The sequence below is a fragment of the Mirounga leonina genome, unplaced genomic scaffold (assembly GCF_011800145.1).
Source record: "Mirounga leonina isolate KUSES-001 unplaced genomic scaffold, KU_Mleo_1.0 Mir_54, whole genome shotgun sequence".
Classification (NCBI taxonomy): domain Eukaryota; kingdom Metazoa; phylum Chordata; class Mammalia; order Carnivora; family Phocidae; genus Mirounga; species Mirounga leonina.
This window is the reverse complement of record NW_023270812.1, coordinates 4,971,754-4,985,006: the sequence shown is the minus strand read 5'-3', so window position 1 is coordinate 4,985,006 and position 13,253 is coordinate 4,971,754. Positions and strand designations below refer to the sequence as shown.

The 13,253-nt window shown below is 48.9% G+C and overlaps 1 protein-coding gene across 5 annotated transcripts in view; it reads left to right on the top strand.

The window, feature by feature from the left end:
- LOC118001819 (1-acyl-sn-glycerol-3-phosphate acyltransferase delta) overlaps nt 1-13,253 on the top strand; it is a 119,672-nt gene that overhangs the window by 46,596 nt on the left and 59,823 nt on the right. The gene's annotated exons all lie outside the window — the stretch shown is intronic.

The window sequence follows — 13,253 nt, the reverse complement described above, 5'->3', positions numbered from 1 at the left end:
CCTGATAATAGCTCCTGGCAGCGAGATGATGGGTACAGGGAGAGGAAGGCTTCCCCCATCTGCCTCCCCCCCCACCTCCGCCCCCGTGGGTCCTATATGCCCCGAAGGTCTTGAGGGTGACCAGCCTTTCAAGTTTGCCTCCAATTGGCAGGGTGCCCAGGCTGTGGGGTTTAGAATCACGACAACCCCAGGCAGACCGACAAATTAATCTTCGTCACTTGGGTCTAAGTGCAGACGCCCAGGCCTAAACCTGTCTCCAGAACTAAGAAATGAGCTGATGTTCACCGTCTGCTCCTTGTGGGTGATCCTAGGCCAAGGACAAGACATTAATTTTCTACTTAACCTGCCTTTTGTCGTATGAGTTCGCCACTTTTCACTTCAAAGGGTGTATCTTTTGACAGACACTCTACCGTGACAATTTAGTTTGAGCGTCCTCTGCACAAACACCACGGCTAATCGTCCTGGGTTTTGTAAACACGGCCTTCATGAGCACTGCTTCAGCTAGTGGTCCTTTCTCAGTGGAAATAAAGGAGTTGGGTAAATTCAACGGGAATTTTTTTTTTTTTTAAGATTTTATTTATTTGAGAGAGAGAGAATGAGAGACAGAGAGCACAAGAGGGAAGAGGGCAGAGGGAGAAGCAGACCCCCTGCTCAGCAGGGAGCCCGATGCGGGACTCGATCCCGGGACTCCAGGATCATGACCTGAGCCGAAGGCAGTCGCTTAACCAACTGAGCCACCCAGGCGCCCGCAACGGGAATTTTTTTTAATGCAAGATTTTTGTTTCGAGGGTGAATATGTCTGGCTGATATTGCACGGGGAGGTCATTTTCACGCTGTTCTCATAATCATTTCGGCCAAGGTTTGACTGGATGGGACAGTTCCTGTCTGAGATGTGCAAGTGGAAAGCAATCTTTCATGTCATTTGCACCAAAATAATGTGTGTGATGCTTAGGGTGATTTTCTTGGAACAAAAGAGGGGAATGCCACATTCAAAGAATCAGGAGATGCCTTCCCGCAAAGGCGCTGGGCAGGTACGCAGTCACACAGGTTAATGTGTGACTTAGGAAGGACCTGAAGTCTTCATCCAGCAGCTCTGTCTCGGTCCTGCCGTTTGTGAAGCCCATGCTGGCTCTTTCCCTCAGATCCTGGAAAGATGAGTCACTCCCTTCCCTGGGATTTCCCGGCACTCGGCTCTGTCTTGACTTACCTTATTGTTGTTGGGAATGTGAACTCCCCGGGGGCAGTGATGTTTGACTGGGGGTCATCCCCGTGGGACCAGCGGCTAGGCCCCTCCTGACGCAGAGCAGTAGCCCTCTCTGTGACAGTCATGTGGCTAAGTCAGGGGACCGTCCCAGGCCTGGAGTGAGCCACTGTGCACATGGAGCACCCTGCTTGACCCTGAAGATATGTTTATGTCACCTGCAGGTGTGGGTGATTGGAAGACCCAGATGGACTTGTTGCATTTCACTGTTTCTAAGTCATAATTATTGAATGAGCCCAAACCTGTCTACTGACTACTAAGCTAGTTTAACACATAGGAGGGAACAGAAGACCATGTTACTCATTCCTAAGTAATATGGGAGAGACTGGAGTATTGTAGGATTTCCGTTACTCTAGTCTGGACTAGTTGGGGAAGGCTCTAGAAAGGGAATGACGTCAGCCAGACCTCAGAGAACAGGAACCTGGGGTGAGGAGAGGGGCAGAAGACACGTGTGCCAGGACTCCCAGTTGTGTGGGGCTGAAGCCCAGCTAGCCAAAGCACCTGTCAGGACTCTACTAGCTCACGGTACCAAACTACAGGGAGGGGGCTAGTATCAGCGTCCGTCCACCGGCCACAGGAGCTGGGATGCTGGCCAACTCAGCTCCCTTAGCTCCTCTGTGCTGGTGGCCCTGATTCTTTCCAGGTGGGTTTTTTTTCACCCAGCATGGCTGCCCAAAGCTTCAGACTCTCCTTCTAATCGCTTCTGCTACCAAGGAGGAGAGGGGCCCCCCCACCGCCAGCTCCAGGGCCTGGCCCAATCCCAGTCACGAGCCCATCTCTATAACCAGTAGAGCCAACAGTCCCCAGTGCCAGGTGCTAAAATTTTCCAAGTCAGTTATGAACCATAACCACCACAAACTTACAGTAGATCATATTATAAAACAAAGGTAATAAGTACTCAAAACTTGTCACTCCCTAAATAGTTGATTGCATTTTACTAGTACGCCTCTTCTGGGGGCCATTTATGGAGACCTCATGTGTCTGTTAGAAACGCTACGTAACCACGCGTTCAGTGTACAAACTGACGGCTTCACATCAACCACAGTGGGAGTCTTTACACCGTGGAAGCCGGCAAAGCTATACATCAGGGCTTTTTCTCCCCGCTAGGGAGCTGATTGGTAAGCATTTTCCAGCACATCACTACCTGCGCTGTCACTCTGGACAGGGAAGAGTACGGAAGTGACCTTGTCCAGGTCACGTGCCCACCACTGAGGGTGCGCTGCTGCTTTTCTCTTTTTTAAAGATTTTATTTATTTATTCATGAGAGACACACAGAGAGAGAGAGAGGCAGAGGGAGAAGCAGGCTCCCAAGGAGCAGGGAGCCCGATGCGGGACTCGATCCCAGGACCCCGGGATCATGACCCGAGCCGAAGGCAGATGCCCAACGATCTGAGCCACCCAGGTGCCCCCTGAGTGCTTCTATTACTCGAAGAAAGGAGGACCCACCTGGTCAGAGACACCAGCCATCACAGAGAGCATCTAGTGGCGGATGAGTAGACAGAGGGCCTTGGTAGGTGTTGGCATAGCAGTCTCTGGGCCAAGAGGTGAGTGGGGAGGGGGGGACTGGAATGACTAAGGGACCACCCTGAAACCCAAGCCCAACCTCGTGGGAGAGAGGTCTGTGCACCAGCGACCCCAGACGAGCCATGCAGGGGGAGCCCGGGGTCGGGCAGAGAGCGGGCGGTGCTGGCCACGCCCGGACAGTGAGGGCTGTGCCGAGTGGGCCCGTGTAGCCCCGGCCAGGGGGTGGAACGGAGGCTGCTGGCTGGACTCTTGCATTCTGTTCCAAGGCTGTAGGTCCTTTCTTCCTGGAGATCTTCCTGTGCCACACGGAGCAGGTGTCCCTGCCAGGCCATTGCTTTCACCAGGATAGTTTGGATGCTCATAAATACATGATTATTCACACACAATGTGTAGCTTTAGGCAGACAGGGACAGATTCTAGTCCCGTGTCTCCAACTAGAGGCAGGATTCATGGGAGAAAAGGTCAGATGAAGTCAAGCACCTTCCCGTTGGGTTAGCACATGCACGCTTGACCCTTCGGGTAGATGAGGGAAAGGTTTCCATCCTGGGCTGGGCTATTTGTCAGCGCCGTTGCAATGAGCCTTGAACAGAGCTCTCCATCTCAGCCCTCCACCAACGCATCGTCCACCTGACACCCCATGCATTTTGGGAAAGCACACTCAAACAGTGGAATGCCCTTCGATTCAATTCAGTAAACATGTATCGAGTACCTACTGTTAGCACATCCCAGGCATTGTGCTCTAGCTGCTGGGCAGGTTGGACCGGGACCCAGGTTCTGACCTGAGGCACCTCGTGTCCCCACCTCTGTCCTCTGCTGCATTTCCCACCCTCAGCGCCATTGCCTTGGCTTCCCAACAGAAGGACCGAGTTTTCCTGGACACTCCTATCTTTGCACGTCTCCACCCCTGTGCTTGCTGTGCTCTGGCTCCTGGCATGCCTCCTTGTTGCGTCTGCTCATTGTTCAGAAATGTTGTGAGTCCGGCCAGAGCCAGGCTGATGGGAACGCTGGGGAGCCCAGCATGGTGCGTCCTGATGAGGGTGTAGGCAGCTGGAGATGAAGCCAAGCAAGCGCAGGAGGGAAGCCTGCACTAGTTAAGGCAGGAGGGGCCGTCACTGAAGAGATTACCTTAAAAGAGAGAGTTGGGGTCCCAGATGCTGCCCGAGCATTTTAGGGAACTTTCATGAATGGAACAAAGCAGGTGCGTGGGGAAAGAGGGGTTGCGTGAAAGCCATTTGACTGTGCGGATGGAACAGCCTGAGAGTTCTCGAAGGTGGGGGTAGAGGTCGTCTGCCCTCCTGGTGCAGGAGGGTTGTGTGTTTCACACGGTCCCCCGAGCACAGAGAGCCTGGGGATGGGGTGGCCTCTCCGCCTCACAGCTTTCTTCCGAGAGCCCCGAGAGCATCGTGCTTTGCTCCCCTTGTGTGTTAGTTTCTTCTCACCCAAGCCCACCACCCCAACGTGGGGCCAGAGCTCTGTGAAACAGGTATTGCCGTCGAGGCTGTGGGTGGCTGTGGGTGTAAGCATGTTACAGTCTCCTTCGTCAGGCTGCAAAGGAGCCTCGTCAGATTGGGAGGCAAGCGAGCTCTTGGCAGCCTCACGAATTTGGCTCTAGTTGAATGAACAAACATCTGTTTGTTTTCTGTCATCCTTGTCAACAGGACATGGGAGCCGCAGAGGGGCAAGCTGGTCTGAGCTGGATCAGCTTCTCAGCTCCGGGGGCAGAGAAAGGTTGACAGCCCTTCATGGAAGGGTGCGTGCAGAGGCTTTTCCTGCAGACACACATTAACTCGATTTTGTGTACTCCATCCACTCTGAGGTGTATATTCAGGGCTAATGTTGTATCCATCGTAAAGGACTGGGTACATACACCTACAAAGCGGACATCGTAGTGGACCGGTGACTGTATGTGGAGACTGAGTTTGACCCACCACGAGGACCCTTGAGATTTTTGTTGTGGTTGAGGTGGGAGAGATATCCTACCCGGTGGTTCAAGTGAGTGGGCCTCTTCCCTCTGGCAAACATCTCTGTATCTCACGTGTGTGCTTGACTCCAGAACATAAAAGACTAGGATGTTGAAGGTTCAAAAAGAACTTATTGTGGGCTAAAATACGGTTGCTGTCTATAGCTTTCTGTGCCAGAAAGCCAGACCTGACAGCCGCACTCATGCTAAGGAACCAGGATATTTCTGTGTGATTCCCAGGAGCCAGCCTGGGCTGAGCCACAGTCATTGGGGATTTATGTATATTGTGCAGATTCAGGAGTGTGCAAAGTAGAGGAGAAGGACGAGCTGTGACCTCCAGGAGCTTGAGATCCAGCACAAATCTGCCCACTGGGTCGGACAGACATTTCAACCCCTAGATATACGGAAACTCAAGTCTGGGAAGTCATTTACAAACTAAGCAACAGATTCAAAATGCAATGCTCAGGGGTATCCAGGGGCAGGCTCCTATAGGATTAGCGTGTCATGCCTAGATGTGAAGACTCCTTTAATATTAGTATTAAATTGTATTCAGGTCTGTAGAAATGAGAAGTGTCTGTAGATATTCCCTTTTGGGAATTTAAGTCAGTATTTAAAATCCTATATAAAGGCCATAGTGGTAGACTCCCTAAAGGACCGATTGTCACTCGTAAGCTAGATGTGAACCGATTTTTTGGGGTTGCAGTTAGCTGGCCCTGTTGCCTTTATCTGAGTCGTATCTGAGGAAGCTAGCAGACCAGGTTTGGGAGCCAACAAAAGCCTAGTTTTGGAAGACTCCAACTTGCAATCCAATCCCACACAGTTCGAAATATTGTACTTTTGCAGGCCCTCCCCAGCGAGGATTCTGGTGGCTGAGGGCAGGCACCGGGCACATCCCTGCTGGCCCCAGGACTGAACAGTCTGGCAGCTCCTCTGAGCCAGAAATGGTGCATAAATAGGGACACAGAGAGCAGGCCAGAGAAGTGACATCCCCCCATACTCAGCTCCCCACAGGCAGATGCACCTGCTGACCTGCAGGACCCAGGCCGGCCAGGCTGGTTTGGTTTCTGCCACCATGAGAATGATCAGAAGGCCCCAGACCCCCAAAAGTCCTTGCTTTAGCTTGTTTCCAGGCTTCTGCCTGTCTCCTTCGTCCCAGCTGTCACCCTGGGATTTGAACACGCCACTCGGCCTGTTCTGCCTCCCGGCATTTCTATTCTGCAGCACATCCTTGTTGGGTCTTCAACCCCTCCTCTGTATTTGGGCCTTCACTGACCTCATTGGTTCACTCAACAAACGTGTGTTGAGCACCTGCTTATACTGCTCGCTGTCCTAGGAGCCGGGCAGACAACGGAGGACACCTTCCCTCTCCATTGGAGCTTCTGCCCCGCCGTGGGCATGCCTGCTGACCCTCCAGGAGTCGACTAGCTTCTGACAGGGGCTCTTGCGGCCTGAGTGGCCCCCCCACCTAGGCCCCGCTCTCTGGCCCGACCCTGCTCTGTCCACGTGCCGGTCTGGTCCCAGGTCTCTCCTGGCCTGTTCTCTCCGACTCCCCCCGTTAGACTGGGTGCGGACTATCAGGATTGGCAATAAAGGAAACAAAAATTCCCTCCTCTTTCTGCCTTTGTTAAAATCATTAACATAGTTCATAGCTAAGTTTGTGAAGACTTTCTCTAGGGGCTTGGCAGCATCTTCCTCGTAAGTGAGCGGTCTCTAACCCCTTTGATCCAGCCCCGTGGTACATGCTGTGTCACCTGCTGTTAGAGAGGTTGATGTGAGCTGCTGGGTGAACTGATGAATTCAAGCGCTCGCAGGAGAGGAGGAAGTGGACGATCCCCTCTGGGCCGGGCTCGGGATTCTGCTTGTGCCTTTCTGCTGAGCTGGCCTCCACAGGGAGGGAGCGCCGTCCACACTGCAGGTTCCCACCCCTATGGGGATTGCATCTCAGTAAAGCACCACTCTGACCTCTCATCAGCAGGCTTGCAGCTGATTTATGGGCGACCCAACTTTTTCCATCTGGCTTGCGTTTCTGTTTCCTTGAGGAAGCCAGCCTTCCCTGCAGGGTGAATGCCCACTCTCCCCGTAATGCACACGCGAGGCTCTTCGCAGGGAACCCGCTAGTGCCGCTCGCCCACGCCGCCGCTCATGGTCCCTGCGGCGGTGCCAGTCACGTGTCGTGTCTGATTATGAGCTGCTCCTTCCTGTCGGGGTGGGGTGCCTATGTTCCTTTCAACCTCGCTGCTGTTTGATTGCTCCAGATTAGGAATTCAGGGAATTCACGCTAACTTCTTTTTGTACCTGGTGTAACTACTTGGGAAAGAATTCTTTCTTTCTTTATATATTTATTTATTTATTTTTTTTTTAGATTTTTTTTTTATTTATTCATGAGAGACAGAGAGAGAGACAGAGGCAGAGGGAGAAGCAGGCTCCCCGCGGAGCAGGGAGCCCGATGCGGGACTCGATCCCAGGACCCTGGGATCATGACCTGAGCCGAAGGCAGACGCTTAACCGACTGAGCCACCCAGGCGTCCCAATATATTTATTTATTTTTTATGCATGTTGAAGGTAATTTTGTTTTCTTTTCTCTATTTATTTTTTCTTTGATGTAGTGTTCCATGATTCATTGTTTGCGTATAACACCCAGTGCTCCATGCAGTATGTGCCCTCCTTAATACCCATCACCAGGCTAACCCATCCTCCCACCCCCCTGCCCTCTAGAACCCTGTTTGTTTCTCAGAGTCCATAGTCTCTCATGGTTCATCTCCCCCCTTGATTTCCCCCTCTTCATTTTTCCCTTCCTACTATCTTTTTTTTTTTTTTAACATATAATGTATTATTTGTTTCAGGGGTACAGGTCTGTGATTCATCAGTCTTACACAATTCACAGCGCTCACCATAGCACATATCCTCCCCAATGTCTATCACCCAGTCACCCCATCCCTCCCACCCCACCCCCCACTCCAGCAACCCTCAGTTTGTTGAATTCATTCTTTATCTAAACCAACCAGCCACAAAGAGTTTCCTTTTGAGTCCATATCATTATTTTCCATTTCTGCACATTTTTTACCCCCATAGCTATGTCTCTTGAAAATCTACGTGATGAACGATAGCGCCTTTTTCAACCCAGTTGCTCCCTGCAGGCATTTTTGTTGCTGTGGATCTAAGAGAATTCTCATGCGGCCCACAGAGGTAGGAATGGCTGTGCGCCTTATTGGATTTTGTCTTAGATTCTGTGAGGGCTGGGAAAAAGAAAAACCAGCTCAGATCTGCGGGTGTCAGGGCCGTCTGGCATGTGTGGGTGCGTACATTTGCAGACAGGGGTGTGTGTGTTGCATCCAGCTTTTGAACACGAAGGACGCCAAGGTTGAGAGAAAGAGAAGGGTCACCCAAGCTGCCGGGATGGATAAATGCTCGGGAGCGGTGCTCCCGTGAGGGAAAGTCCACATAGGAAACATCCTGCGAGAGTTGTCCGAACACCGACCAGCTTACTTTTTAGAACCACGGTGTTTTCCTCGGTTGCTGATGTTCATATAAAACAAGAAAGACTGAAATGTCAAATGGATGCTTGGTTTACAGGAAACCTGTTTTTGAAACTGACAATTCCTGCCTTATTAGAATGGGAACTTGGCCTCACCGAGGTTTGAACAAGACTACAAGGGCTGTGGGTAGGGGGATTAAAAAGCCTGAGAAATGATGGCTGATACTGCTTTGGGTTCTCGTTCTTCAACCTCTTGTTAGGATTTGTAAAGTAGAATACCTCAGGGTGTCCCTTGGCTGATTCTAAATCCACGTCTCTCAGTCTCCAGCTCCTACGCAAGCCTCAGACTGTTTCCCACTGCTGGCTGGGAGCCCCACTGTCACCACAGGTTCGGTGTGGTGCTCACAGTTCACCCCCGGCCCCCCAGCTGCCTGTCCCCAAGCCTTCCTTGCTCTGCCGGTGGGCCACCATTTTTGCTCCCAGTGACTTCCCATCTGCCTCGCCCATATCCAGCGCCCACTCCCTCTCCAGCCCCCTTAGCCTAGACTACCATTTTTTTTTAACCAGAGGAATAGAATTTTCTTAAATACTAATTTATTTATTTTTTATGTCGATGTTAATGGTCATCTGTCTGCACCTCTGCCTGCCCCTCACTTCATTGGAATTTGAGCTCCTTACAGGGACCTCTGTCTAGAGTTCATGTATGTGTTCCAAACACACAGAGCAGTGCTTTGCACCTAGCAGCACTAACAAATATTTGTTGAAAGAATTGATTCGTTGCATTATTCTTGTGTTATCTTCTTAGCGAATGTGTTTACCCAGCTTTACAGCATCTTCATAGCAAAGCCCAGTGCCCTGAATGACAGCTGGTACCAAAACAGCTGGGGCTGATCATGTGACCCAGGAGGTTTTTGTTCTGTTCTGTTTTGTTTTGTTTAGTTTTTTTTTCACTCAGATCTGCCCCAGAGTTAGGCAGGGTCTTGGTACTCACTGGAGAACAGATGGTCGTAAGCCAGTGCCCCAGGAGCAAGGGGGGCTTTTATATCTTCAGTGACTGATTCTATTGACATTTTTAAGCAGCCGAAGACATTTTAGCAATTGTGCCTCCAGGAGATTTCTAGAATCACTGATTGATTGCTCACTCTTCTTTGCAGAAGAGAGATCAGATCGACTCAGTCTGCATAGCTTTTGTGGAAACATGAGACTCTTAAATTCACGTCTGCATTGGAAAGAGTGTCTGGATAATAGCTTTATACTCTCTAGGGACCCAGGATTTCCTTGGAATGTTTCACTGAGTAACTAGAAGGACTACCTTTCAGCCTATTTTTTCTCTGTTGTTCTGATTGGAATTTCTATTGTTCTTTGACCTCATGGATTCTTCTCCTCTGCTTCTGTTCTGTTGGGCCCATCCATTGACTTTGTTATTTTGTTGCTGCTTTTTCAAATTCCAAAATTTCCATTTGATTCTTCTTTGCGTCTTCTATTTATTTGTCGAGACTTTCTGCTTTTTATTTACTTCAAGTGTGTTCATGATTCTTTGTTGAAGGATTTTTAAGATGGCCATTTTAGAACTCTGGTCAGAGAAGCCAAACATCTATAGGATCTCGGTGTTGACAGGTGTCGGTTGTCCATCTTCATTAAAGTTGAGACTCTCTTGGTTCTTGGTACATACCGTGATTTCTAGCTGTATCCTGGGCATTTGGGGTATTATGTTTTGAGACTCTGGATCTTATTTAGACCTGTTTTAGCAGGTCTTCTCTGACACTGTGTTAGTGAGGGAAGGGCTGCCATCTTGCTACTGCCCAGCAAGGGTAAGTGCCAGGGCCTCACCGTACTTCCGCAGATGCCCTGGAGGGTGGACGTGTGTCTTGCTGGTACTGAGCAAAGATGGGAGTTCAGAGTTCCCACCAGACCTCCACTGACAGCACCTGGGCTGGGACAGGGAAGAGTGCCTTCTCACATGGGAGACTTAGGGGCTCATCCCCAAGGGAGGTTGGTGAAAGTCCCAGCTCCCCAAGCAGCCTTCCCAGACACCACCCAGCAGGTGGGGGAGTTGGGGAAAAAAGCTTTGTGATGGCCTGAAAGTGGTATCCCTCCCCCTGCCCAGGTCTTTGCTGATATGAATCAGGGTAGAGCTATAGTTTTTCCATGTTTGGTTGGAGTAGGGCAGTTAATGTCTAAAAGTTTTCTGTCTTAGAGACTGCCTTTTCTCTGCTCCTTTAGCTAGAAAGAGGAGGATGGGGGGTGGGGGGCGGTGCTATTTCCATCTGCATCCCATTAACTTTTCCAGGTTGTGAACATCTACTGCACCCAGTCTGGGATATACGGAAAAAATATATATGAACACCAGGGAACTCACCACCATGTTCTCCCTCTGATCCTGAGGTGGCCCCTGCCTTCTTCTCTCCACCTTTCAGCGTCTCTATCTAACGCCCTGCAGTTAGCTGAACAGGAAAAAGTGTGTCTAATCCACCTTGTCCCAGAACTAGAAGTCTCGAAGGACTATTTTAATGCCCTATTTTAGAAGAAACAACTTTGAAAAGGAGACCAGCAAAGAATAGAGAGTTTCATGTTGGCACGCTTGTTTGTTGTTGTCATTTCAACTCTTACAATGTGGTTTTCCCCCCCTCTAATCTATTCCTCAAAATTCATTTAACTTCCTCTTATTTTGATTTTTGTGTGATCTGCCAATAGAAAGATTCATGCTGCCTCTTTTCCCCCCAAAAGTGCTATTGTTTCTTTCCATCTAGTTGATCTTCCATGTAAGTCGGATGTCTTGAGTAGAAATAAGCTGGATACATGCTTCAGTGCCTGACAAGATGAGTTTCAAGGCCTCTGTTCCCTCTGTCTGAGGAGTGTTGCTCTTTCAAGTTTTTGACTTTCAGGTGTCCCTTCTGGTCATTCTGGAGAGGGCCTGACTTACTGACCAAAGTTGATGCAGGACGAGAGAATGAATGCTCTCACGTCAGTGTCAGGAAACAGGTGGAAGGAGACTCATGACTGCCCTTGTTCCAGGAGACATGGGACTGCCCTTGCTTCCTCTTCTGGCTGGCTCTGCCCATTTGGCTTCACTGCCCATTTGGTTTCTCTGGCTGAGCCTGGAGAGCAGCTTGGCACGGGACCTGGAGGTCAATGGCACATATAGGCCCACTGTCTGAGGTTGGGCAGCCTCGAGGGAGGCAGGTGGAAGCTGTGTTTTAGGAACAGTCACACCAGTGGATCATTACTTGTTTGACCCTGGTAAGTCGGCACTGCAGTGCTGTTCATGCTTTCCTTACAACAGAGAGCGTCCACAGCTAAAACTTTTCTGCACGCACCCTTCCATGAAGGGCCGTCAACCTTTCTCTGCCCCCATGTCAAACTCTTCTTGCTCAGTCGTCGCTGGTGAGGTTGAGGCCAGTGTCGTCTTTGGTTTAAAACCCCCCAGCACTTTTTGATCAGTAGCGCTGTGTAGGCACTCCTACCAGGTAGACTTTTAAACTTGATAATCTTTCAAGTATGGAGGGATCCTCCTTTCCTTTTTTTTTCCTTTTAACTACAACTCACATATTTCTATAGCTGATTCTGTAGTAGTTACAACATAGTCAAAATGCAGGGGTGGGGGAAGGAATGAAAAGTCACTCGCAGCTTTACTTCACTGATGTGTTTAATTCTGGGGGAAAAATCCTGCTTCTTCTATCAATTACATCAGAATATATATACATATATATATATCTATCTACTAGACACCATAGCACACAAATTCTTTGAATTTGAGGGAACAACTTTTTTTTTTTTTTTTTCTTAAAACAGCTGCTGGTGACAAAAAACTGTAGATCAGTTTTGATTGACATTTTGTTTGCTTTTTTAGATTTAATTAGCATTTGTAAAATTTAGGAGAGTTAAACTTAATCATGATATAATGGGATAATGAGAACCGAGTGCTGTTCCTAGATAATTGTCTTTGACTACAGGGTAAATATAGAAGGAAAAGGAAATTTGGGTAGGGGGTAAAGTAGTAGCTGAAGTATTTACCTTCTAGCCTGGAGCCAGTTATAAACGTGGATGTATGAATATTAAACGGAAGGCATTCGTTGTTATTAAACCCAGTAAAATGATAAATAAAGGCACTGGATCAACTGAAGGGCAGTTTGAAAATGCAGTAATTGAAACTTCTATCCAGACCAACTTAAAGACCATTTTCTCAAATATCAGATATGTTTAAAATATATCCTAGGGGCGCCTGGGTGGCGCAGTCGGTTAAGCTTTTGCCTCCTGGTTTCTGCTCAGGCCATGATCCTAAGGTTGTGAGATGGAGCCATGCATGGGGCTCTGCGCTCCGCATGGAGGATGATTGTCTCCTTATCCCTTGGCCCCTCCCCCCACTGGCACTCGCTCTCTCTAAAATAAATAAATAAAATCTTTAAATATATGTATATATTCTATATTGTTGTAGAAAGATATACAAATGTTAATAAACACACAATCCCCTTTGTATACATTTATTAATATGAAGATTAAATGCATTCAACTCTTCTGAAGGCGACTGAGGAAAAATTTAATTTTCTTTTCTTTTTTTTTTTTTTTTTAGATTTTATTTATTTATTTATTTATTTGACAGAGAGATAGTGACAGCAGGAACACAAGCAGGGGGAGTGGGAGAGGGAGGAGCAGACCCCCGGCTGAGCAGGGAGCCCAATGCGGGGCTCGATCCCAGGACCCTGGGACCATGACCTGAGCCGAAGGCAGACGCTTAATGACTGAGCCACCCAGGCGCCCCGAAAAATTTAATTTTCTAAAACACATCTTCCCAGCCCATATATTTGGAATCGAGAAGGTGAAGTCAACTCAAGAGTTCTAAAATTGTTTTCCAAACATTGAACCTAGAATCAAAATTAAATGGAAGTATCTTTTGACTTGGAGTCCACAACCACTTTTATGAGCCCTTATTACAGCCTATTTATGTTAATGGTATGCAAGCCTTTGCATAGCAGCCAAAGGAGGCCTTGATTAAATGCTTTTGTGGTGACTTTAGAAGGTCAGAAGAAGGGCGG